Raw genomic sequence first — 25,628 nt, 5'->3', positions numbered from 1 at the left:
GTCCCCCTTTTCATTTCTGATTTTGTTAATTTGGATGCTCTCTCTCTCTGCTTTGTGGTTAAGGGCTTGTCTAGTTGATTTTTTCAAAGAACCAACTCTTTGTTTCATTGATTCTTTGTATTGTTCTCTTTGTTTTTATTTTATCGATTTCAGCCCTCAATTTGATTATTTCCTGGTGTCTGTTTCTCCTGGGTGAGTTTGCTTCTTATTGTTCTAGAACTTTCAGTTGTGCTGTTAAGTCACTAGTATGAGATTTCTCCAACTTCTTTATGTGGGCATTTTGTGCTATGAATTTTCTTCTTAGCACTGCTTTCATGGTGTCCCATAAGTTTGGGTTTGTTGTACACTCGTTTTCATTGAATTCTAGGAAATCTTTAATTTCTTTCTTTATTTCTTCCTTGACCCGTTGGTGATTCAAGTGGTCATTATTCAGTTTCCACGAGATTGTAGACTTTCTGTAATTTTGTTATTTTTGAATTCTAACTTTAAGCCATGGTGATCTGATAAGACACAGGAGGTTATTTCAATTTTTTTTGTATCTGTTGAGATTTGATTTGTGACCGAGCATGTGGTCAATTTTGGAGAAGGTTCCATGGGGTGCTGAAAAGAAGGTATATTCTTTTGTGGAATATTTAGGGTGGGATATTCTGTAGATAACTATTAAGTCCATTTGAGTCATAATGTCTGTTAGTTTCCTAATTTTTCTGTTAAGTTTCTGTGTGGCAGATCTGTCCATTGGTGAGAGTGGGGTGTTGAAGTCTCCCACTACTAGTGTATGGGGTTTGATGTGTGATTTATGCTTTAGTAATGCTTCTTTTACAAATGTCGGTGCCCTTGTATTTGGGGCATAAATATTCAGAATTGAGACTTCATCTTGTTGGATTTTCCCTGTGATAAATATGTAGTGTCCTTCCCGATCTCTTTCAATTGATTTTAGTTTATAGTCTATTTTATTAGATATTAGGATAGCTACACCAGCTTGCTTCTTAAATCCATTTGATTGGAATGTCTTTTCCCAGCCTTTTATTCTGAGGTGGTGTCTGTCTTTGAAGTTGAGGTGTATTTCTTGTATGCAGCAAATGGATGGATCTTGTTTTCGTGTCCACTGTTAGCCTGTGTCTTTTCATAGGTGAACTGAGACCATTGATATTGATGGATATTAATGACCAGTGATTGTTAGTTCCTGTTATTTTTTGGTGGTAGTGCTGTATGTTTCCCTTCTTTAGTATTTGTTGGTGTAGGACTATCTATTGCCTGTGTTTTCATGGGTGTATCTAATTTTCTTAGGTTGCATTTTTTCTTCAAGTGCTTTCTGTAGGGCTGGATTTGTGGAAAGATATTGTTTAAATCTGGTTTTATCATGGAATATTTTGTTTACTCCATCTAGAATGATTGGGAGTTTTGCTGGGTATAACAGTCTGGGTTGGCATCCATGGTCTTTTAGTATCTGCATAACATCTGTCCAGGACCTTCTGGCTTTTAGAGTCTCTTTTGAGAAGTCAGGTGTTATTCTTATGGGTCTGCCTTTATATGTTACTTGGTCTTTTTCCTTTGCTGCTCTTAATATTTTTTCTTTATTCTATATGTTTAGTGGTTTGATTATTATGTTGCGAGGGGACTTTTTGGGGGATCCAGTCTATTTGGTGTTCTGTAATCTTCTTGTATCTTTATAGGCATTTCCTTCTTTAGGTTGGGAAAGTTTTCTTCTATGATTTTGTTGAATATGTTTTCTGTGCCTTTGAGTTGCTATTCTTCTACTTCTTCTATCCCTATTGTTCTTAGGTTTGGTCTTTTTTTTTTTCCTTTGGTTTTTCGAGACAGGGTTTCTCTGTGTAGCTTTGCGCCTTTCCTGGAACTCACTTGGTAGCCCCGGCTGGCCTCAAACTCACAGAGATCCGCCTGGCTCTGCCTCCCGAGTGCTGGGATTAAAGGCATGCGCCACCTCCGCCCAGCAGGTTTGGTCTTTTTATGGTGTCCCAAATTTCCTGGACATTTTGGGTCATGACTTTGTTGATTTTAGCGTTTTCTTTGACTGATGAATCTATTTCTTCTACAGTATCTTCAACGTCAGAGATCTGCTCTTCCATCTCTTTCATTCTTTTGGTTATACTTACATCTGTAGTTCCTGTTTGTTTACTCAGATTTTCCACTTCCAGCATTCCCTCAGTTTGGGTCTTCTTTATTGACTCCATTTCAGTTTTGAAATCTTGAACTGTTTCCCTCACTTGTTTATTTGCTTTCTCTTGGCTTTCAAGGGACTTACTGATTTCTTCCCATTTTTTTGTTTGACTTTTCCTCAATTTCTTTAAGGGAATTTTTCATTTCCTCTTTTAAGATCTCTAATATCTTCTTTAAGTCATTTTTATGGTAGATATCTTCTGTTTCTTCTGTGTTGGGATGTTCAGGTCTTACTGATGTAGGTTCTGATGGAGTCATATTGGTTTTTATGTGGTTGACTGTATTTTTGCACTGGCATGTACCCATCTCTTTCTCCACTTGGTGCAAGTGGTGTCTGGGTCTGAGGGAGCCTCTTAGGTCTGATTGATACTCTTGATCCAGTGAGAGCTCTTGGTCTGGTCGATGCTGATGGACTTTTTGTCTTAGGGAGCAGCTCTTAGTCCAACTGGTGCCAGTGGGCTCTGTCTCAGGGAGTGGCTGCAAGTCTTACTGTGTGGTAGATGGTGGTAGTCTGACCTATCTGCAGGATGTCTGGCTACCAGCTGGCCTCTTAGTCCAGTTGGGTGCTGGCAGGCTCTGTCTCAGAGAACAGTTGCAGTCTAGGAGGGTGGGTGGGATTTGGGGGAGGTGGGGCTTGGGTTACAGGGTCTGATGGGGGATGATGGTAGTCTGACCTGTGTGTATGAGGTCTGCCTGCCAACTGGCCTGAAACTGGAACTGCAGTGGGTGTAGGGGCACAGGGTTGTGCCCCTGGGCCCAAAGCACAGGAGCTGGGGTGTTTGGGTATGAGGATAAAGACTCACCTCTTAGTCCAGTCAGGTGCTGGCAGGCTCTGTCTCAGGGAACAGTTGCAGTCTTGGAGGGTGGGTGGGATTTGGGGGAGGTGGGGCTTGGGTTACAGGTTCTGATTGGGGATGGTGGTAGTCTGTCCTGTGTGCAGGAGGTCTGCCTGCCAACTGGCCTGAAACTGGAACTACAATGGGTGGGGGTTTAGAGGCGCAGGTTTGTGACCCTGAGTCCAAAGCCTAGGGGCTGGGGTGTTCAGGTATGAGGATAAAGACTCACCTCTTAGTCCAGTCAGGTGCTGGCAGGCTCTCGGCTTTGTAAGTTATTAAAATGTGGAGGCAAATATTAGGATAACCAGGAAAATGAATTAGTGTTTCTAGGGCATTTGACTGAGAGGCTCAGAGTTGGGTCAAGAGCCAATGTTCATGAAGAGTATTGCTGATCTCTAAAGTTATGTGGGTGTAGCTAGAGTTTTCCTGCTTGGCCCACAGTCAGGACAAATCTCTCTCACCTGCCAGTCCTACAGCCACTCAGGCTCAGACCCGACCAAGTAAACACAGAGACTTATATTGGTTGCAAACTGTATGGCTGTGGCAGGCTTCTTGCTAACTGTTCTTACGGCTTAAATTCATCCATTTCTATAAATCTATACCTTGCCACGTGGCTTGTGGCTTACCGGCATCTTCACAGGCTGTTTGTCATCGTGGTGGCTGGCAGTGTCTCCGACTCAGCCTTCCACTTCCCAGTTTTATTCTCCTCCTTGTCCCGCCTATACTTCCTCCTGCCTGACTACTGGCCGATCAGTGTTTTATTTACCAACCAATCAGAGCAACACATTTGCCATACAGAACATCCCACAGCATGTGGGTGTATTTCTTTGATTAAAGAATGAACCAGAGACATGGGTGGATTTAGGCTCTTTGGAGGCACCTGTCATACAAGAGATTTGGAGATGTGGTGGACCTGGAAGATTGATTGAGAGATGTATGGAGAATAGGCTTCCAGGTATTGTTGAATTGTGGTTTTGCATTCTCCTTGAAGCAGCAAGAGAAGTTCTGTTTGTCATGTTCTGGACACACTTGGAATCCATTTTCCTTTGTCAATCTCCAAGGCTTTACATTGGGAGGAATGAAGGGAAAGAAGGTCTCATTTTCCTGAATGTGTTTAGAGCACCCCACAGGCCCAAACCTGTGCAGATGTGCTGTGGAGGTTTAGGACGATGCTTTCTAAATCCTAGGGTGAGTCCAAGGCTGATGGAAGATGGGCAGGGAAGGCATGGTGGCAGGAGCCTGAGGTGGCTGGTCACACTGCATCCACAGTCAGGAAGCAGAGAGAGGGGAACACTGTTGGTGCTCATACCGCAGCCCAGGGAGAGTGCCACCCACACCCAGGGTAGGTCTTCCCTCCTGAGTCAAAGCTCCCTGAAATGCCCAGAGATTTGCTTTCCAGTTTAAACATTAAGAAATATGGCTCTTTCCTCAAAGGGGAAGAGACAGTTTATTCTCTAGGACCACGGTCCAGGAACACAGACTTGAGGTACCCCAGATTTCATGTACTGATGTGGCAACAGTTTGATGTAGGGTTTACAGTAACAGAACAAAGAAAGCCACCAATCAAGGCACTTTCAAACATCAGATGGGTGAGTTAAAGCACAGTGGGGAAATCTCTGCTGCAAGCCTTGGATACTATCTGATGACATTCTTAGTCTTTTGATTGGGAGAAAGAATGGCATATTAGGTTAATGCACTTTAAAAGTTTTTTTTGTTTGTTTGTTGTTTTGTTTTGTTTTTACTTGTTAATCACAAAGATGTCAGTTAGGTCAGACACAGAGGTGACAAGTAATGACAGTCCAAGGTAAACTGTAATTAGACTCTGGACTGGCAACACTCCAACTGATCCATAATCAGTTAATCAGCCTTGTAGAAGGTACTGGGAAGGTTTAGCTTCTGTTGGGAACTTTGGTTCACATTAGGTTTTTCTAAATCAAATTGACAATATTAACCAGCACTTGAGAGGTGGAGACAGGAAGATCTCTGTGAGTTCAAGGCCAGCATGGTCTACATAGTAAAGTCCAGTCCAGCCAGGGATACATAGCTGTACCCTGTTTCACAACAAGCAAAACCACTAACAATGATCAATACCAACAGCAAATGCCAAAATGAAAACTAAAGCAAACCAGAAAGAATGTCTCAGTGTCAGGAGCCAAGTAGCCTAACTGATTCTCATGGGAAAAAGCTGTGTACCTAACCTTCCATTAACAGTTTCAATGCAACCATTTTTCAATAAGACCACAGTATGTACCTTTTGATCAACTCCCTGAAACATAATGGTTTGCTGTATGGTCCGTTGATCAGGCCCTGGAACAAAGAGACCTTTTCCTGAACCCTACCTTACCCTACCTTCCTCCTAGTAATTTTCCATACCCCTATCTATTTCTCCTAGCCCCTAGCATATATAAGTCTGATTCCCCTTGCAATAAACGAGACCTTGACATGACTCAGACTGACTTTGTCTTCTTTTATGCACCTGGTCTCCTTTCTCTCTCGCCCCCATTGATCTTTCAGGAGGTGCCTCCTCGGGTCTCATCAAATAACCTGGCCCACGGGATGGGTCAAGTGGCGCCCAACGTGGGGCTCGAGGCATGGTGACCTGCCGGACGATGGACAACAAAAGGGGCCCCAGAGAGGATCAGGGTAGAGACGCCCGGACCACATCACTCGTGCAACGTGGGAGAGTCTTGAGGTAAGTGTGTCGTCCCATCAATCATGGGCAAAAATTTATCTAAAGAGGCTATTTTTCTAAAGGAGATGAAAGGTAATCTTAGGGAGAGAGGAATAAGAGTTAAAAAAAAGGATTTAATAAAATTCTTCCAATATGTGGAAGAGAAATGTCCCTGGTTAGTGATTAATGGACCAGGAATTCACCCTTTGACTTGGAACAAGGTTGGAAAAGATATTAACAAATTAATCAGAGATGGGAAAATGTCCCGATGCCTTTTTTAGTTTTTATGGTGTGATTAGAGATGTTCTAAAGGAAGCAGAGGGAGATGGGCGTGTTTCATATTTACTAGCCCTTGCAGAGGATTTTCTCTCAAACTCCCCCTGCCTGACACCCAAGGGTCCAGAGGTTTATTGACATCTACCGGTAAGAGCGCTCTCTGTCTTGTCTGTGTCTCTCTGTCTTACTTTTGTTTTGTACTTTGCAGGCTTGATTTGTACTTTGCAGGCTCACTGGGACAGACATGTCCGGACAATGAACCTGGTGGCGAAGGGAGACGTCCCAGAGCCCTAAGGCCACCTCAGAGGTGACCATTTGGTTTAGGAGCATCTTTGGGTATCTTCCCCCACGGTGGAAGGAAGTGCCACTTTGTATTTTGTCCAGGGAAATTGTCAGAGCCATTTTGTGGGGTTTTTTTTTTTTGTATGTTTTGTTGTGATCATTGTTACTTTACTCTCTCCTTCTCTTCCAAGAAAAAAAAAAGGTGCATGTCTGACTGACAGGGATGTGGAAGCCCCTGATGTCTGTTTGATTAAGGACAGAGATCCTCGAGTCTGGATTGTTTTTGATGTGATTGAGCCTGGAGGGTCACTCCCCCCAGAGCACATCAGGCTGTCATTGTTCTTGGAGCTTTGTTGGTTGTTTTGTTGGGGCAAAGTTTTTTCATGTGCCCTTGGTCTTATGTGTAATGTATTAACTGTTCTCATTGTTGACTTGACTGTGACGGACACTATGGGACAGTTCCCTTCTTCTCCACTAGACCTTTGCCTAGCCCACTGGAAGGATGTGTGAGCCACAATAGAGGGAACTGGATTTCCCACCCCCACTCCCCGATTGAACTGAGATAAACATGTAGCTCCTGCCAAATGGGGCTTGCATACTGCAAGAGGGGCTTGCTGGCTGTGAATGAGGCCGTCATCTCAGTGCTGATGTTCCGGTTCTTGGATTGTCTGTGTAAATGTTATTTGTTTCTGTCTACTAACCTCCGTTATTTTCCTAAAGAAAGAGGAAGAAAGAGAGGCATAACTAAGGCCACCTCCGTTCCTCCCTAGCTCTCTTGCTATCAGGACTGCAACCAGCTGACTGCTCTCACGAGGGTGGGGGTGTGTGCTCTCCATACAGGCGGGCAAAGACAGGAGCTCTGGACAGGGCAATGGGGACTGCCTGCAATTGACAAAAACTGTGTGAACACTGAGCAGAGAATCTGACTTTAGTCAGAGGAGTTAACAAAAACTTTTTTTCAGGAACACTGGCAGCCAAGGACACGCTCTATGCCCACTGCTCCCCTTCCCTTCCTTTACTGTGATAACTTCAAGGTCTCTTCTGCCGGCCAGCAGCTTCTCTTGTTAACCCTTCTCTGTCCTGATATTACTTAAAAAGAAATGTTAAATTACCAGTTCAAGATACTGGGAAAATTATGCTTTTGTTTCCATAGGAAAAATAAAAATTTACATGGGTTTTGGTCATTTGAGTTCAATGGGTTACAAATACTTGCCATCATTTAAGAGAATTGGTTTCAAATTATTGTTGGTTAAGATAAAAAAAATGTTTTAATAAAAGGCTTAAATAATGATTTAAAAAAATGACTTGAGATATATAAAAAAAAATGAAACATGTTTCAGATTTCTTTGTCTTGCTATTCTGCTGTTACATTGAGACTCCAAAGGGTCATAGTTGTAAAAATGTCTGTCTACTCTACAGATATGAATAAAAAATATGGCCACATGTATGTTTGGTTTCGAATGTCTGAGTTTACATGTCCTTTATGTTAAGGAATACAAGTTAATACTAGTCATCTGGCTATTCAGATACTAGTTTAAAGCATAAACTGTTCTATTTTAATAAAAAAAAAACTGAGAGGTATATTTAACTAATATATCTATAAGAGAACAAATTGGCCTGGTTTTTGTTACCAAACTTAGAGATATTTTCAAGATTGGGCCTAGGTTTGTTTGACTCAGATACATTTAATAGATAATGGTCCTCAAACCTGTCAAAGATCTGATGAATATGGCATTTACATTATTTGATTAAAAAGCTTACTATAGCAAACAGAGACTCCAAGCTCCCCAGCTCCTAGCAATGACTCCCAAGGAATGGCCAATTCCCCTATGCTATGTCAAAAGTATGTAGCTCAGTCTATAGATCCAATGAGGGTCCAGTACCCTGAAGTTTATATTATACATTATATGGATGATTTGTTAATAGCAGGGAAATCTGAAGAAAAAACACAAAATGTAGCTCAAAAGATTATTACCACACTTCAGGACCAAGGATTTCATATAGCTCCAGAGAAGATACAAACCCAATACCCCTTCCTGTTTTTAGGGTTCGAGTTACACCCAGACCTCCTCTATACACAAAAAATCCAGATTAGAAAAGATACATTTCGTTGTCTCAATGATTTTCAAAAGCTTTTAGGGGATATCATTTGGCTGCGACCCTATTTAAAAATAACCAAGGGAGAAGTTCGCCCCCTTGAGGATATCCTCAAAGGAGATTCTGATCCTCAATCCCCTAGATACCTTACTGTGGAGGCAGAGAGGGTATTACAAAAGGTTGAAACGGCCATCACTCAACAACACACGGGATATTTTGACCAGACCCTCCCATTGTATTTAATCATTTTTTTCTACAGATTTTTTTCCCTACAGGCCTGCTCTGGCAAGAGCCCGTACCTTTACTGTGGGTACATCTTCCTGTTACTAAAAGAAAAATCCTTCCCATCTACCCTTCCCTGGTTTGCCAAGCGATAATATTAGGAATAAAAGCCTCCACTCGATACTTTGGGCATGACCCTGATATTATTGTTATGCCATATGATAAAGAACAACTTGAATGGTTATGCACCCGTAGTCCTGACTGGGCCATCCTCGTCTGCACCTATGAAGGAAAACTTGACACACAGATGCCCAGTAACAAGCTCCTACAATTCTTCTCCCTCACTTCCTTTGTTTTTCTTAAAAATACCCGAATGGAGCCCATCCCGGACTCCCCTGTGCTTTTCATAGATGGGTCAAGTAATGGTAAAGCTGCTTATGTCCTCAATGGCCAAAAGAACATTATGACAACTCCTTTCAAGTCAGCTCAGCTGGTGGAGCTATATGCTATCCTTGCTGTCTTTAAAAATTTTGAAGATTGCTCCTTTAATTTGTATTCAGACAGTAGATATGTGGTAGGGGCTTTACAGGCTCTAGAAATGGTTCCAATAATTCAACCCATTACTCCCACCTTCCAAATGTTTTCTGAATTACAAAAATTAATCCGACAGAGGTCGCTACCCTTTTATGTTGGCCATATTCGTGCCCACACAGGCCTACCTGGACCCCTAGCTCAGGGGAATGAACTTGCCAATTTTGCTACATGTTCTATCTTGGTTTCTCACTTGAAACATGATCAGGTAGCAGCCGCTCGTGAGGCACACCGCCTTCATCACCTCAGTGCTCAAACTCTGAGACTAAGATTCTCAATTACTAGAGAACAAGCTAGAGAAATTGTAAAAAGCTGTAAAAATTGCCTGATGCTCTTGCCCGAACCTCATTATGGAGTAAACCCCAGAGGACTTATACCTGGACAAATATGGCAGATGGATGTCACCCATGTTCCTTCTTTTGGCAAATTAAAGTTTATACATGTTATTGTAGATACCTTCAGTGGATTTATTTGTGCCTCCGCTCATAGTGGAGAAGCCACCAAAGATGTTATCAATCATATGTTATATGTCTTCACAGTGCTGGATCAGCCAAAATGTATAAAAACTGATAATGGTCCGGGATATACTAGTAACAAATTTAGACAATTTTGTTTATAATTAGGAATTAAACATATCATTGGAATATCCTATAACCCTCAAGGCCAGGGTATCGTGGAGAGAGCTCACCAAACTTTAAAAAATACTCTTAATAAACTCAGCTCACAAGAGACACTATTTCCCCTTAAGGGAAACCACAAAGCTTTGCTTTCTCATGTCCTATTTGTATTAAATTTTTTGACATTGGATGTTTTTGAAAAATCTGCAGCTGAGTGACACTGGCACCCGAAGGATCCAATAACCGAAAAATGGGGCGGTCCTGATCCAGTTATAATCTGGGGAAAGGGGTCTGCATGTATTTATGACTCCAAGGAAAATGGGGCTCGTTGGCTACCAGAAAGACTGATTAAGCCGTACTCTACATAGATTGTCTCCCTAGACTAAGGAAAAAATAACTGTTATGTCCAGGACACAACCCTGAGACAAAAATTCTCTCTTTTTCTTTCAGAAATGCCTCCGACTTGGAAAATAAAGGGAGTCACGGACATCTCAATGGCAGGACCTGTTCGTCGCTGGCCTCAGAAAATCAACCCCTGTTTCATCGTTTGCTTACTACTTTTCCCCCTTCCCCTCTCCTGCATCTCCAAGGAAAGCCCCCATGCTATTAAAAAACTTACCTGGCGAATTTTCACAGTAACGGGGGAAGAGGTCTGGAGGGTTACTGCAAACCATGCTCCCTATTCCTGGTGGCCGTCACTCACTCCTGACTTCTGTCAGCTGGCTGCAGGATTGGATTCTTGGGATATACCTACTATTGGCCAACACCAGTTAAATGGTACAGGAGGTCAAACGATTCCAAACTGCCATCAATTTCCTCGCAGTCCTAAAACCACTTGGACAAGCCCTTGTGGGACATTCCATGATAATGACCCTGCCATGATGACTGCCCCAGGCTGTGTTAGTCCTACAGCTCATTGTAGGTTAGCACAATCTGACTTTTATGTCTGCCCTAAGGATGACAGAAGCCGAGGCTGCCAGATGTGGGGGATTTGAGACCTTCTTTTGTGCTCGATGGGGTTGTGAAACTACAGGGGCAGCTTACTGGGAACCAACTTCATCTTGGGACTTTATTTCAGTTACAAGGGGATACAGTAAACCTAGCACGAATAGACATTTTTGCTTTAGCTCCTATACTGGGAAAGCCCATAATCCCGGGCTATCATTACCTTTAAACATAACCTTCACCCCTCAGGGTAGGGCGAATCGAGAATGGCTCTCAGGAAAAACATGGGGACTCCGCTGGTACCTTGATGGCACAGATAAAGGAGTCATTTTCAAGATCTTGCTAACAATAGAAAACCTGTACCCAAAGCCAGTAGGACCCAACATAGTTCTCTCTGACCAAAAAGTTCCCTCCAATCATGAAAAGGTGCCATCACCTCCTCCCCCCTCACCTCATCCTCGTCCATTTCCCTACCATACAAACACCGTGAGTACAGACTCCAGTAACGGCATTCTCCTTACTCCCTTTGGGGGAACAGGAGATAGATTGTTTAATTTGGTCCAGGGAGCTTATCTGGCCCTAAATGCCACAAATCCAAACCAAACCTTGGGTTGCTGGCTCTGCCTTACCTCCAGTCCTCCTTATTATGAAGGAATTGCCTTTCAGTCTACTGCCAATAACCTCACTTCCCCGAGCAATAGGTGTCAGACTAAGCCACATAAACTAACACTCCCTGAAGTCTCCGGACAAGGTTCTTGTTTGGGCAAGATTCCATCGACCCATAGTTACCTCTGTAAACAAACTCTGACACCTTATAAAGGGAGCTATTATCTTGAAGCCCCCAACGGGTCCTACTGGGCCTGTAACACAGGATTGACCCCTTGCATATCTGCTCAGATATTTGATGATTCCCATGAATTTTGTGTGATGGTCCAGTTATGGCCTCGTGTAACTTATCATCAAGAAAGCTCAGTGATGGAATTCTTTGAGCAGAGAGGCAGATACACTTGAGAACCTGTGTCTATGACTATTGCCCTCTTGTTAGGTATTGGGGGCATCGCTGCAGGAATTGATACAGGAACTACTGCCCTCGTGCAGAACAACCACCTTATGCAGTTACAAATGGCTATGACTACTGACCTAGAGGCCATAGAAAGATCCATTTCTGCTCTGGAGAAGTCTTTAACCTCGCTCTCTGAGGTTGTGTTACAAAACGAAAGAGGTCTGGATTTACTATTTTTAAAGGTGGGGGGATTGTGTGCAGCCTTGAAGGAAGAATGCTGCTTTTATGCCGATCACACTGGGGTAGTTAGAGAATCAATGGATAAACTAAGAGAAAGATTAGCACAAAGAAAACGTGATTTTGAAAATCAAAACAATTGGTTTGGGGGTTGGCTAAAGGGGTCCCCTTGGCTTTCTACTCTGATTCCCACCCTCCTGGCCCCCTTGATCATTTTCCTTCTCCTCCTCACCTTTGGTCCTTGGGCTTTTCAACGACTAACACAATTCATCAAAAATCAGATTGATTCGGCCCTATCAAAAACTGTTTCAGTACACTACCATCGGATAGAAACTCATGAGGAAACTATCGGAACAGGTGAAAGGCTCAGGTTCAGCGGCCTACGAACCTAAAAAACCCCTTAAAACTAAAGGCTAGAGGGTACTCAATGACGGGAATAGTATGGGGCCTGTGCTGGGAGCACAACGTACAGAGGTCGCCAGAGACGGGCTCAACATGGCACGTTGCCAGCCACAGGATGCACTCCATATAGCCTAAGACAGGGGCCCTCTCGATTTATGACCAAAGCCTGCTTTGGCCATTTTATAGAAAGAAGGGGGAATTGTCAGGAGCCAAGTAGCCTGATTCTCATGGGAAAAAGCTGTGTACCTAACCTTCCATTAACAGTTTCAATGCAACCATTTTTCAATAAGACCACAGTATGTACCTTTTGATCAACTCCCTGAAACATAATGGTTTGCTGTATGGTCCGTTGATCAGGCCCTGGAACAAAGAGACCTTTTCCTGAACCCTACCTTACCCTAACTTCCTCCTAGTAATTTTCCATACCCCTATCTATTTCTCCTAGCCCCTAGCATATATAAGTCTGATTCCCCTTGCAATAAACGAGACCTTGACATGACTCAGACTGACTTTGTCTTCTTTTATGCGCCTGGTCTCCTTTCTCTCTCGCCCCCATTGATCTTTCAGGAGGTGCCTCCTCGGGTCTCATCAAATAACCTGGCCCGAGGGACGGGTCATCTCAGTTTCTCTTCAGTGTTTAGGTACTGTGTAGTAGGTAGGTAGCTGTTCCAGCTTTGACCTTGAAACACTGCCCCTAGAGTGAGAGCAGGTAACTGCCACACCTGCCTATGACCGCCCCTGGGGCGTGGCTGAGAGGGAGCCTCTTAAGACTTGAGGTGAGTAGTGCTTGCCTCTTCTGGATACCTCGTGGGTGGAAGACCAAGCCAGAGTTCTCCCCTGGATGGTACCTCATCTCTCCCGGATCCTGTAACCAACCCCTATTGGCTGTAAGTTATCCCAGAAATAAACCTCTGTTGATTACCAGATAAATTACATGGAATTGCTTTGTTAATTAGAGCTATACCACTGATCATTCTGAGTTAGGTTTGTGTGTGGTGAGAGCATGAGTGACACAGAGGATTTCTCATTTGACTTCTGCTGCTGTAGCATGATCCTGACCAGAGACCTGTGAGCATCATCTCTAGTCTACAGATCCACTTTACCCAATAGGCACAGACTGGGAACATTGAGGGGATGCCAGGAGGTAGTGCAGGGACCTATCTTTCTTCCTCACTGAGTATCCCACCACCCTTGACACAGCTCACAGATCAACAGCACTTTCACCCTTGAGGAGCTAGGCTGAGTGAGAGTGGAGACTGGAGAGAAGAGAGTGCTTTGGTGGGCAGTCTGGACAGAGGGGCCACTGGCCAGGGCTTCTGACTCCTCCTGCCTGACATGTACCTTCCCTTCTGCTAGGTGGTAACCTGTATTGGAAGTACATATTAGGGGACAATGAAAGTCTGCCTCACTCTGAGTTGCACAGCACCCCATTCCTGAATGGAGACCACAGCTTGAAGTGCCTGCCCCAGCTGAGCTCAGAGGATGTGCTTTTTCTTCTGAAGACCTGAGTCACAGCAGCCTGTCTTGATGCCTCCCTTTGCCAACACCTTCAGAACCCAGTGTGTCAGAATTGACTAGGACCAGGAGTTTTCCATCTAGACTTGATTGAAGGTGTGGAAAGTATCACTGACCTGTGGGTTGTTGAGTGCATATGCATTCAAGGTGCTCAGTGTAGGGGAATGATGCCATGTTGGAGTCAGAAGAAAGAAGGCTGGGGACATGGGTTCCATCTCCAGTGCTGGATAGACTTGGGATGGTGCTGCATGCCTGTGATCACAGCATTTTGGAAGTGGAAGCAGATGAGGTTACAGAGTGTGTTTAGGTTAGCCTGGGATACAGGTTGCCACACCTAGGAATAGATAAGGAGATGAGGGGAAATGAAAGAGAGGAGAGAGAGAGAGATGAGAGGAGAGAGAGAGAGAGGAAGGAGTGGATGAAAAGAGAGGGAGAGGAAGGAAAGATGAAATAGAGGATGGAGAGATAAGAGAGAGAGAGGGAAAGGGAGAGAAAGGGAGAAAAGGAAGGGAGAGAGATGAGAGAGAGAATATCCTAAAACAAAATAGTCAGGTAAGGAGAGCTTGGGGAAAGGTTGGTAGAGTAGGAAGGAACCTAAGCTGAAGATAATAGCGGGGACAGATTTGGGGAACCATAAAAGGCAGGCATCCACAATCCCTGGGATATGAGGTGTGGGTGAGATACTGCCTGTGTCCATGGTGATACCTGGCTGAGGACACCTGGCTCCTGTAGACACATCTGGGCAAATCAGAAGACTGCCAGAGTTTGTCCCCACCCACTGGTGTTCAGAACTGGGTTTTCTCTCCTGAGGGTGGGTCCTGCTGTGTGTCTGAGGTCTGGCTGTGTTTAAGGACTTGCTGCTCAGAAACTGAACCATCCAGGGTCCTGCCATGAACCTCAGAGGTGAGCTGAGGGGTGAGGAAGGGGGCTATTAGTTCCCTCGATGGCTTACCACCTGACTGTGGCTTCATTGCTGCTGGGGTCAGGGGCCCAGAGGTGGCAGAGCCAGGCTTCCTGGGGTGACAGGAGCCCCGAGTGCCTGAATCTGTGTGTTTGTGCATGTGTACTTGTGAGGGGTGGGTAAGTGGGGCAGAGGTCTGGGTCATAGTGGAGAGTGCTGATCTGACTTGGCAGACATTGAATGCAAGTGACTTGTCCTGCAGGATTGCAAGAAGTATCAATTTTATGTGGAATTCTCTGAAAGGAACAAAGTTTGGAAAGTCTGTAATATATATATATGTTATTTGTTTTGCTCATGTGAGAAACCCCTAGAATAGCAAATGTAGCAAGACAGACTGTCCAAGCTGTATCCCAGGTAAATGAAAACTGTAAGGGCACAAGGCAGAGGGTAGGAGGAAGGAAGCATAGGAACAACAAAAGAGGTGTGCTGTGGGAATTATAGAAGCCTATCACTGGGATAATGATGTAAGATCTGTCATGTAGAAGAGGATAATTGTGTTAGTTATGGGAGACCAAAAGCATAAGAAGAAATAACTTGGGAGGTATCAAAAAGTTTCTTGGGTGGAGAAAGCATTTTCATCAACAGTGAAGGCCATCACCAGTAAAGACTAGTGAACCAAAGTTGAGAGACAGTGTCCTCATGTCTCTCAAAAGGCCAAGAACAGAGATCTCTGCTAGGGAGGGTATAAATGTTACAGCTCTATGGGGAAAGAGATCTTGTCAGTTGAGAGTCAAACAATACCACAGAGTCACACTGCACAACAAGCTCCACACAGAGATTTATTTGGAGGGAAGAACCCAGGATGGCACTGCCTATGCTCTGGCAAGAAGAAGCAGAGGACAGGGTTTATTTACCATTTCTTGGGAGGCAGAGCTTTTGAGGGTGATTTCCAGGGAGGGATTGGTGGGATTTCAAGTCCAGAGCTTGGGGTTTTAAGTCATGAGCTTGGACATTTTACTCTGTAAGGTGGGGTCTGGCTCTGGCTGTTTGGGCAGCTTAAGTGTTTTCTGGGTGGAACCTGGCTGTTGGAGGTCCTCAGGGGAGAGGCCTGTTCACTCTTGTCCCTTGAGGGGCTTACAGAGGTGGTTATCACCCAGACTCTGTCTCCAAGAGAATGACTGCAGTGTGTGAGAGCAAGAATCTTGGCCCTATCTGCGGAGTTACCAGAGGGGGAAAGGCTCTGGATTTTGGCAGTGCAACCACCAAAAGTAAAGAAAAGTGTGCCAACCACACAAAATTGAACAGTATGTGCTTTTGGGAAATGTGGGAATGTAAGTTGTTTAGGCGAAAACTCACCTGTTAGCTGCTGCTGGATGGAGAAGACTGGTGCCTGAAAGTCTGAATGTGCAGGGACTGGTCTAAGGAGGCCTGAGTTCCTGTAGGCTGATACCCAAGTCACAGCACCATGTAAAGGGTTCTGTACAGACTCAGAACCTCCAAGACCAAGTTCTCAGCACAAAGGAGATTTATCTACCCCAGAGGGACAGAGGGCAGGGAATAAGAGACAAAGACAGGAGACAGAGTGTGAAGGAGAAGATAAAGGGGGCAAGGGAAATGGGAAAGGGGTATTTGTCATTGAGGTGGGGAAGACTGCCTGTAGATAGAGAGGAGACAGACATGGCCCATGAGCAAATGGTGACTTATAAAGGTGAACGAGGAAACCCATGTTAGGAAGAGGTATTTTAATTGGGCAGGTTAATTAGGTGAGCCAAAGGGTTGATTGCTGGACTTCAATACTTTGATAGCTGAACCTTGGTAGTCAGCCTCAGAGGGAGGACTAACTGGCCAGGTAAGTGAATAGACCTTGATGGGTAGTTTTAAAAATGTAATCTAATGGATTTTAGGAAGACAGAAGGAATGGGGGAGAAGGGCAAGGCCTGCCAGAGCCATGTTTGCCAAGCTCAGGCTGGCTAGAGTCCCTTCACCCATGGTCTTGATGGCTTTCTTGTGTGATAGAGGTCATAGATCTTTGTCACACAAGAAAGCATTGCATCTTCATCTGCTGTACAGGACAGCATATGCCTTGGGCTACCAGACCCAGAAGGTCTGAGAGAGTTTCCTGTTGGTGAGGAACTGAAAAAAACTGACCTACTTTGGTGAAGTAGAGCAGTCAACTCAGTGTCCACAGTTTGGGCAAAGACCTGGTGGTGGGCCAGGCATTGGGTTAGGTTTACCAGAATACAGGTGGAGTCCTCTGTGCCCCTTTGGCAACCTTGGAATTGCCTCTAAGTGTTAGCATTTCTGTTTTCACTGGAAGGTTTTTTCATTAAACACTTTAAATGACATATTCAAAAGATCTCTGAAGAGTGTGAGGACCGCACATTAAGTGTATCTGATTTTAGACAAACTTTCCTTGTTTTTAATTACTTGTTTTAGGCTCAACCTAGAAAACATACACAGGAAGCTTAATCAAGCTTGTCAATGTAAATGAATTAGATTTGTACTTAGCATCCTGGGAACACAGTTCTGAGCATTAAAGAATTTGATCATTTATAAGGAGGCTGAGCATTAACTTGCATGTCATAATTATCTATAACAGTTTACAAGTTAGTGGCATTTTAAAGATGAAGAATTTACAGCTTTATCCCTGTAAGTTTGATTTTAATATGCCCATAAGACCCTATAGTCTCAACTGACACCCATATTCATATAGGATAACTCCCTTTTTAGCCCCAGGAAAAAGTAATTTATCATTTTCTGCTAGGTGAGTGATGCTGGATAGATAATGAAGCTTCTTAGGGCAAAGCATGGGCTGGAAAAAAACTGACTTGTACAATATGGAGTTACTCAGAGCAGGACACACCCGATTCCAACAATCACAATGGCCAGAGTGTTAGTATTCATTCAGCAGGCTGTGTTTAGGCTCATGGATCTCTCAGTAAGTCCTTGGGTTTGGAGGGGATGAGTTGCTTTCTTTTTGCTATGGAAAGACAGGTTTGGAGAGACAAGTGAGAAGGGTGAATGGAGTTGGGGTGGTAATCCCTGCTGCAGTCATTGGGAATGTGTAGCAGGAATCTTAAAGAGTCTTATTAATAAAATCAAACCCGGAGCCAGGTATTGGGGTGAACTGGAAGATCAGAGAACCAGAACAAGCCACAGCTAACCTCACCTGGCCAACTTCTCAGCTAGTCTTGTTTCCTCAGACTGGAAACTTCTGTGTCCTTATCCCAATGGCTCTCAGCTTAACTGCTGCTCGAAAGCCTGAAGCTTAACCAGCTGAAAGCTTAATCAGCCAAATGCTTAACCAGTCAAATGCTGCTAGTTTCTGGTCTCCACGCCTTATATATCTTTCTGTTTTTGCCATCACTCCCTGGGATTAAAGACTCACTTTTTGGGATTAAAGGCATGTGTTACCATGCCTGGCTGTTTCCAATGTGGCCTTGAACTCATAGAGATCCAGAGGGATTTCTACCTCTGAAATGCTAGGATTAAAGGTGTGAGTGCCACCATTTTCTAGCCTTTGTATCTAGTGGCTGTTCTGTCTCTGACCCCAGGTAAGTTTATTAGGATGCACAATATTTTGGGGAATACAATGCCACCACAGGAATGCTTTCCTGGGGTGTTCTCTGTCCTTTCTTTATCCCCCTACCACCGTCCTTCTGGTGTTACCTTTATTTCCTAACAAATGTTAACAGTTATTATATAGTAAAACACACAGTGTATACAATTTGATGACTTTGACACCTATGACACAGTCTCTAGTCAAGATAAGGAGCAGGTCAGTTTCTCAGTTCCTTCTGCCCTTGGGCTGCATTGTTGTCCTCAGGTCAGAGATTTGTCATTTTACTCATTCTGGAACCCTCAGAGGACCCGGGACTCTTCAGTGGGTGTCCATACCCTTGAGGCCCCCGTCCAGGCCTGGACCTGAGAGAGATGTCTTGAAGATTAAAATGTTCAGGGTTTTTGAGGAACTTGGCAAATTAGTACCTATTTTTAGGTTACCTACATTATTAAATCTCTATTCATCCACCCAGTGAAATTTGTTGAACACTGGTAGGTATCATCAAGCTAGGTACCAGGAAGTATGCCTGTCACAGTGAGTAGGATTAAGAGGTAGGCTTGGAGATATGAATCTCCATTTAAGTAAGTGAGAGGCCTGGTGTGTGCAAATCTGGGAACTAGTATATCACGAGAAGACCTAGTGCACGGGAGGTCAGCCCCAGAAGGTGGAACAGAGTGCTGGGAGGTATAAAAGTCTCCCACCAAACAATATAAGCCTGGAGATTAGACACAGTGATGGCTGGTGAGCTTGCTGGGCATGGCTGCTGTGTGGAACTGCTTCTTAGAAAGTGCTGGCTCCTAGAGAACTGACCAACCAGGAGTTCTGGCAAGTGCCTGCATGCTGTGTCTTCCTCTGTGCCTTGGGTCTCCCCAATGCTTGATAAGATGGTTTATTGAACATCTTGGTAGTGATCATGACCTGAGGTGACTTGCTTGTCCAGAGCCTGGCAGAACATACTTAGCAACTCTTCATTCCATGTGGAAGTAGTGATTGATGCTTGGTAATACCTAAACAAAACAACACAACAGCATAGCCCTGGCTAGTCTACCACTCACAGTTACCCAGCTCTTCCTGTGGTTTTAATTTGTGCTCCTCTAAGAGCAAGAAATTTTGAGAAGCTTGTGTTTCTTTGGTAAAATACCTGATATTTTTTTTTCCCTTTAAAGAAGTTAAAGTATCCTGTCTTAGGGTTTCTGTTGCTGTGATAAGATACTATAACCATGGCATCTCTTATAATAGGAAAATATTTAATTGGGTTGGATTTCTTTTTGAGACATTTAGTCAATTATCATAATTGTGTGACATAGTGGCTTGCTGGAACACATGGTGCTGGAAAAGTAGCTGAGTGTTTTGCATCTTGACCTACAGGCAGCAGGAAGTGGTCTGAGACACTGGGTGTGGCTTGAGCATATATGAGACCTCAAAGCCTACCTCCACAGTGACACACTCCAATAGGGTTATACCTACTCCAACAAGGCCACATTTTCTAGTAGTGCCACTCCCTATGAGAGTATGGGGACCAATTACATTCAAACTACCACATATTCCTTTTGTATTTCTTCAGTTTTAATGGATCTTCACACACACACACACACACACACACACACACACACACACACACACACACACAAGTATGTGCACACCAAGGGTGCAAGTAGAGAGGACATCAGGCAGGTGTTCTCCTTTATCACTATTCACCTATTCCTTTGAGGTCAGGTCTCTCTCTGAAATGGAGGCTCAGTTTCCTCAGTCAGGCTGGAAGCAAACAAACCCCAGAGATCCTCTAACACACACACACACACACACACACACACACACACACACACACACACACACACACACACTTGGAGTCAGGATTGCAGGCTTTCATCAGGAATGCTTGTGTTACATGCATACTGGGATCCCAACTCAGGTCCTCCTAATGGTGCAGCAAGTGTGCTTAATTCCTGAGCAATCTTTCCAGCTCCCACTATGTAATTTTTGATGAATGCTAGAATGATGTAACAGGAAGAATGTATTTTCTTAAATGGCTGGAACTATTGTGGCATTTAAGAAAAAAGCAATAAAAAATGATGAATCCCCACATGACTGTGTGATGAGTATCGTGTTATGTAAACAGCCAGGCTGAAGGCACATGTGTCTCCTGACTCCTATGTAGATGAGGAGGGGAATTTGGGGACATACACAGCAAGGGGGTTTCCTTGTTCAAAGATTATCAAACTATATCTAAAATAGGCATATTTTATTAGATATAAATTATACTTTTAAAGAAGACTTTTACCTGCACCTTGGTAGCATACACTTTTAATCCCAGCATTTAGTGGCAGAGGCAAGTGGATCTTTGAGATTGAGGCCAACCTGGTCTACAGACTGAGTTCCAGGACAGCCAAGCCTACAGAGATAAACCCTGTCTTGAAACAAACAAAACCCAAAACCAAAACCAACAACAACAACAAAATCAAGAGAAGAACAGAAAGAGAATACATATTACTTTTTGCCTTAAAAAATCTTGCTTTTTCCTTTTTAATACATTAGGCATTTTTGTTTTTCTTTTTAATAAAATTATTTTTATGTACATGAGCATTCTGTCTGCATGCATATCTGTGCACCACTTGTATGCTTAGCACCTTAAAAGGCCTGAGACCATAACGGATCCCCTGAAACTGGAGTTAATAATGGTTATGAGATGCCGTATGGGTGATCTTCTGGAAGAGCAGTCAGTGCTCCTACTCGGTGAGCCATCTCTTCTGTCCCAAAGAAGTTGTTTTTAAAAGTTAAAAAGTAGGAACTATTTCAAAATTGGGCAAATATTACTTTTCATTAATTTCTCTAGAGCTAAACTAGAAACTACAAAAAGGGGTAGGAGAACATACTGAGAACAAACAGTTCAAATGTCACTTTCTTGTTGTTTGCTTCTAGAAGCTTTTAGAAATCAGTTGCTCCATTGTGGGAGGATTTGGAGACATGGGAGAAAACCTAAGAAGTGTCAGATGAGATGACTCGGTGGGTAAAAGTGCTTGCAGCCAAACCTGATGACCCAAGTTCAATCCCTGAAACTCACATTGTGGAAAGAGAACTGAGTTCTGCAAGTTGTCCTCTGACCTCCATTAGTGCTCTGACGCATGCACAGGTGCATACACATGCAACTAAATAAATAAATAAAATAAACAGAGTACCACATCAAGTAGTTCAAAGGGGAAAGTAACCTACTGGGACAGGGAGAGGTAAGCCTTTTTAGATATAAAGCACACTGTGTGCACCCTCTCAGACTGCAAGTGTTCCCTGAGACAGAGTCTGCCAGCACCAGATTGGATTAAGAGGTGAGTCTTTGTCTAGGTGGGACTCAGAGCCACAATTTGGGCCCCCACACCACCACCCATTGCAGTCCCAGTCTCAAGCCAATAGGCAGGCCTCCTGCAGACAGGTCAGACAACCACCATCCCCCACTAAACCCTGTAACCCAAAAACCCCACCTCCCCCAAATTCCACTAACCCTCCAAGACTGCAACTGTTCCCTGAGACAGAGTTCACTGGCACCCGATTGGACTAAGAGGTGAGTCTTTATCCTCATACCCTAACACCGCAGCCCCTAGGCTTTGGACCCAGAAGCACTACCCTGCACTCCTACACAACCACCCATTACACTCCCAGACAGGGAGTTATTACTACTGCAGACAGGTCAGACCATGACCATCACCCACCAGACCCTGTAACCCACAAGTCCCACCCCTCCCAACCCACCCATACACCAAGATTGCAGCTACTCCCTGAGACAGAGCTCATGAGCTCCAATTGGACTAAGAGCTGCTCCCTGAGACAAAGAGTCCATCAGCACCAATTAGACCAAGAACTCCCACTGGACCAAGAGTATCCATCAGACCAAGAGAGGCTCCCTCAGACACAGATACCACTTGCACCAAGTGGAGAAAGAGATGGGAAGATGCCAGTGCAAAAATACAGTCAACAATATAAAAACCAATATGGCTCCATCAGAACCTACATCAGCAAGACCTGAACATCCCAACACAGAAGACACAGGAGAAATCAACCTTAAAAACAACCTTAAAAAAAAAAACAACCTTAAGAAGATGACAGAGATCTTTAAAGAGCCAAAGAAAAATTCCCTTAAAGAATTCAAGGAAAAGTCAAACAAAAAAATGGGGAAAAATCAGTAAATCCCTTAAAGAAAGCCAAGAGAAAGCAATTAAACAAGTGAGGGAAACAGTTCCAGATTTGAAAACTGAAATCGAGACAATAAAGAAGACACAAACTGAGGGAATGCTGGAAGTGGAAAATCTGAGTAAACAAACAGGAACTACAGATGCAAGTATAACCAACAGAATGCAAGAGATGGAAGAGCAGATCTCTGGTGTTGAAGATAACAATAGAGGAAATAGATTCATCACTCAAAGAAAACACTAAAGTCAACAAAGTCTTGACCAAAAATGTCCAGGAAATTTGGGACACCATGAAAAGACCAAACCTAAGAATAATAGGGATAGAAGAAGAAGAATAGCAAATCAAAGGCACAGAAAATATATTCAACAAAATCATAGAAGAAAACTTTCCCAACCTAAAGAAGGAAATGCCTATAAAGATTCAAGAAGTTTACAGAACACCAAATAGACTGGATCCAAAAAAAAAGTGCCCCTGCCACATGATAATCAAACCACTAAACATACAGAATAAAGAAAAAATATTAAGAGCTACAAAGGAAAAAGGCCAAGTAACATATAAAGGCAGACCCATAAGAATAATACCTGACTTCTCAATGGAGACTCTAAAAACCAGAAGGTCCTGGACAGACATTATGCAGACACTAAGAGACCATGAATACCAACCCAGACTATTATACCCAGCAAAACTCTCAATCAACATAGACAGAGTAAACAAAATATTCCATGATAAAACCAGATTTAAACAATATCTTTCTACAAATCCAGCCCTACAGAAACACTAAATTCCAACCTAAGGAAGTCACATACACACATGAAAACACAGGCAATAGATAGTTTCACACCAACAAATACCAAAGAAGGGAACATACAACACTATCACAAAAAAATAACAGGAATTAACAATCACTGGTCATTAATATCCATTAATATCAATGGTCTCGATTCACCTATACAAAGTCACAGGCTAACAGAATGGATATAAAAACAAATCCATACTTCTGCTGCATACAAGAAACACACCTCAACTTCAAAGACAGACACTACCTCAGAATTAAAGGTTGGGAAAAGACTTTCCAATCAAATGGTGGTGTAGATATCCTAATATCTAATAAAATAGACTTCAAACTAAAATCAATCAAAAGAGATCAAGAAGGACATTACATATTTATCACAGGGAATATCCAACAAAATGAAGTCTCAATTCTGAACATTTATGCCCCAAATATAAAGGCACCCACATTTGTAAAAGAAACATTACTAAAGCTTAAATCGCACATCAAACCCGGTATACTAGTAGTGGGAGACTTCAACACCCCCTCTCACCAATGGACTGGTCTGCCAGACAGAAACTTAACAGAGAAACAAGGAAACTAACAGACATTGACTCAAATGGACTTAATAGATATCTACAGAATATTCCACCCTAACATAAAAGAATATACCTTCTCAGCACCCCATGAAACCTTCTCCAAAACTGATCACATGCTTGGTCACAAAGCAAATCTCAACAGATACAAAAGCATTGGAATAACCTCCTGTATCTTATTGGACCACTATGGCTTAAAGTTAGATTTCAACAACAACAAAAATTACAGAAAGCCTCTCCTGGAAACTGAATAATGCCCAATTGAATCACCAATGGGTCAAGGAAGAAATAAAGAATTTAAAGAATTCCTAGAATTCAATGAAAACGAGTCTACAACATACCCAAATTAATGGGACACTATGAAAGCAGTGCTAAGAGGAAAATTCATAGCACTAAATGCCCATATAAAGAAGTTGGAGAAATCTCACACTAGTGACTTAACAGCACACCTGAAAGCTCTAGAACAAGAAGAAGCAAACTCACCCAGGAGAAACAGATGCCAGGAAATAATCAAATTGAGGGCTGATATGAATAAAATAGAAACAAAGAGAACAATACAAACAATCAAAGAAACAAAGAGTTGGTTCTTTGAGAAAATCAACAAGATAGACATGCCCTTATCCAAATTAACAAAATCAGAAATGAAAAGGGAGACATAACAACAGACAACAAGGAAATCCAGGGAATCATCAGGTCATACTTCAAAAACATGTACTCCACAAAAATGGAAAATCTGGAAGAAATGGACAATTTTCTGGATAGGTACCACCTACCAAAGTGAAATCAAGATCAGATAAACTATTTAAATAGACCAATAACCACTAAGGAAATAGAAACAGTCATTAAAAGTCTCCCAACCAAAAAAAGCCCAGAAACAGATGGTTTCAGTGCAGAATTCTACCAGATCTTCAAAGAAGAGCTAATACCAATACTCTTCAAATTGTTCCACACAATAAAAACAGAAGGAACATTACAAAACTCTTTTTATGAGGCTACAATTACCCTGATACCCAAACCAACACAAAGATGCAACAAAGAAAGAGAATTACAGACCAATCTTCCTCATGAACATTGATGCAAAAATAATAAAATACTGGTTAACCGAATCCAGGAACACATCAAAAAAATTATCCACCATGACCAAGTAGGCTTCATCCCAGGGATGCAAGGATGTTTCCACATAGGAAAATCTGTCAATGTAATACACCATATTGTAGCTGGAGTTTTCTCCAGTCCTGCCCAGCACCACGACCCCCACAACCTCTTATAAAATAATCACTCAGAAACTTATATTAATTAAACTGCTGGTCCATTAGCTCAGGCCTACCACTGACTGGCTCTTACACTTAACTCAGCCCATTTCTGTTAATCTATATGTCGCCACGTGTACCGTAGCTTTACCTGCTGCCTTTACATGTTGCTCCCTGGACAGTAGGCTGGTGTCTCCTTCTGTCTTCCATCTCCCAGCCTCTCTTCTCTGTTTGTCCTGCCTATCCTATACTTCCTGCCTGGCTACTGGGCAATCAGTGGTTTATTTATCAATCAATCATAGCAACATATACTCACAACATACAGGACATCCCACAGCACCATATAAACAAACAGAAAGAAAAAAACCACATGATAATCTCATTAGATGCTGAAAAAGCCTTTGACAAAATCCAACACCCCTTCATGATAAAGGTTCTAGAGAGATCGGAATACAAGGAACGTACCTAAACATAATAAAGGCAATTTACAGCAAGCCAA

Source organism: Peromyscus californicus, unplaced genomic scaffold, assembly GCF_007827085.1.
Source record: "Peromyscus californicus insignis strain IS unplaced genomic scaffold, ASM782708v3 Scaffold_7__1_contigs__length_154581171, whole genome shotgun sequence".
Taxonomy (NCBI): Eukaryota; Metazoa; Chordata; class Mammalia; order Rodentia; family Cricetidae; genus Peromyscus; species Peromyscus californicus.
The sequence above is the reverse complement of the archived record's forward strand: the minus strand, read 5'-3'. Positions refer to the sequence as shown.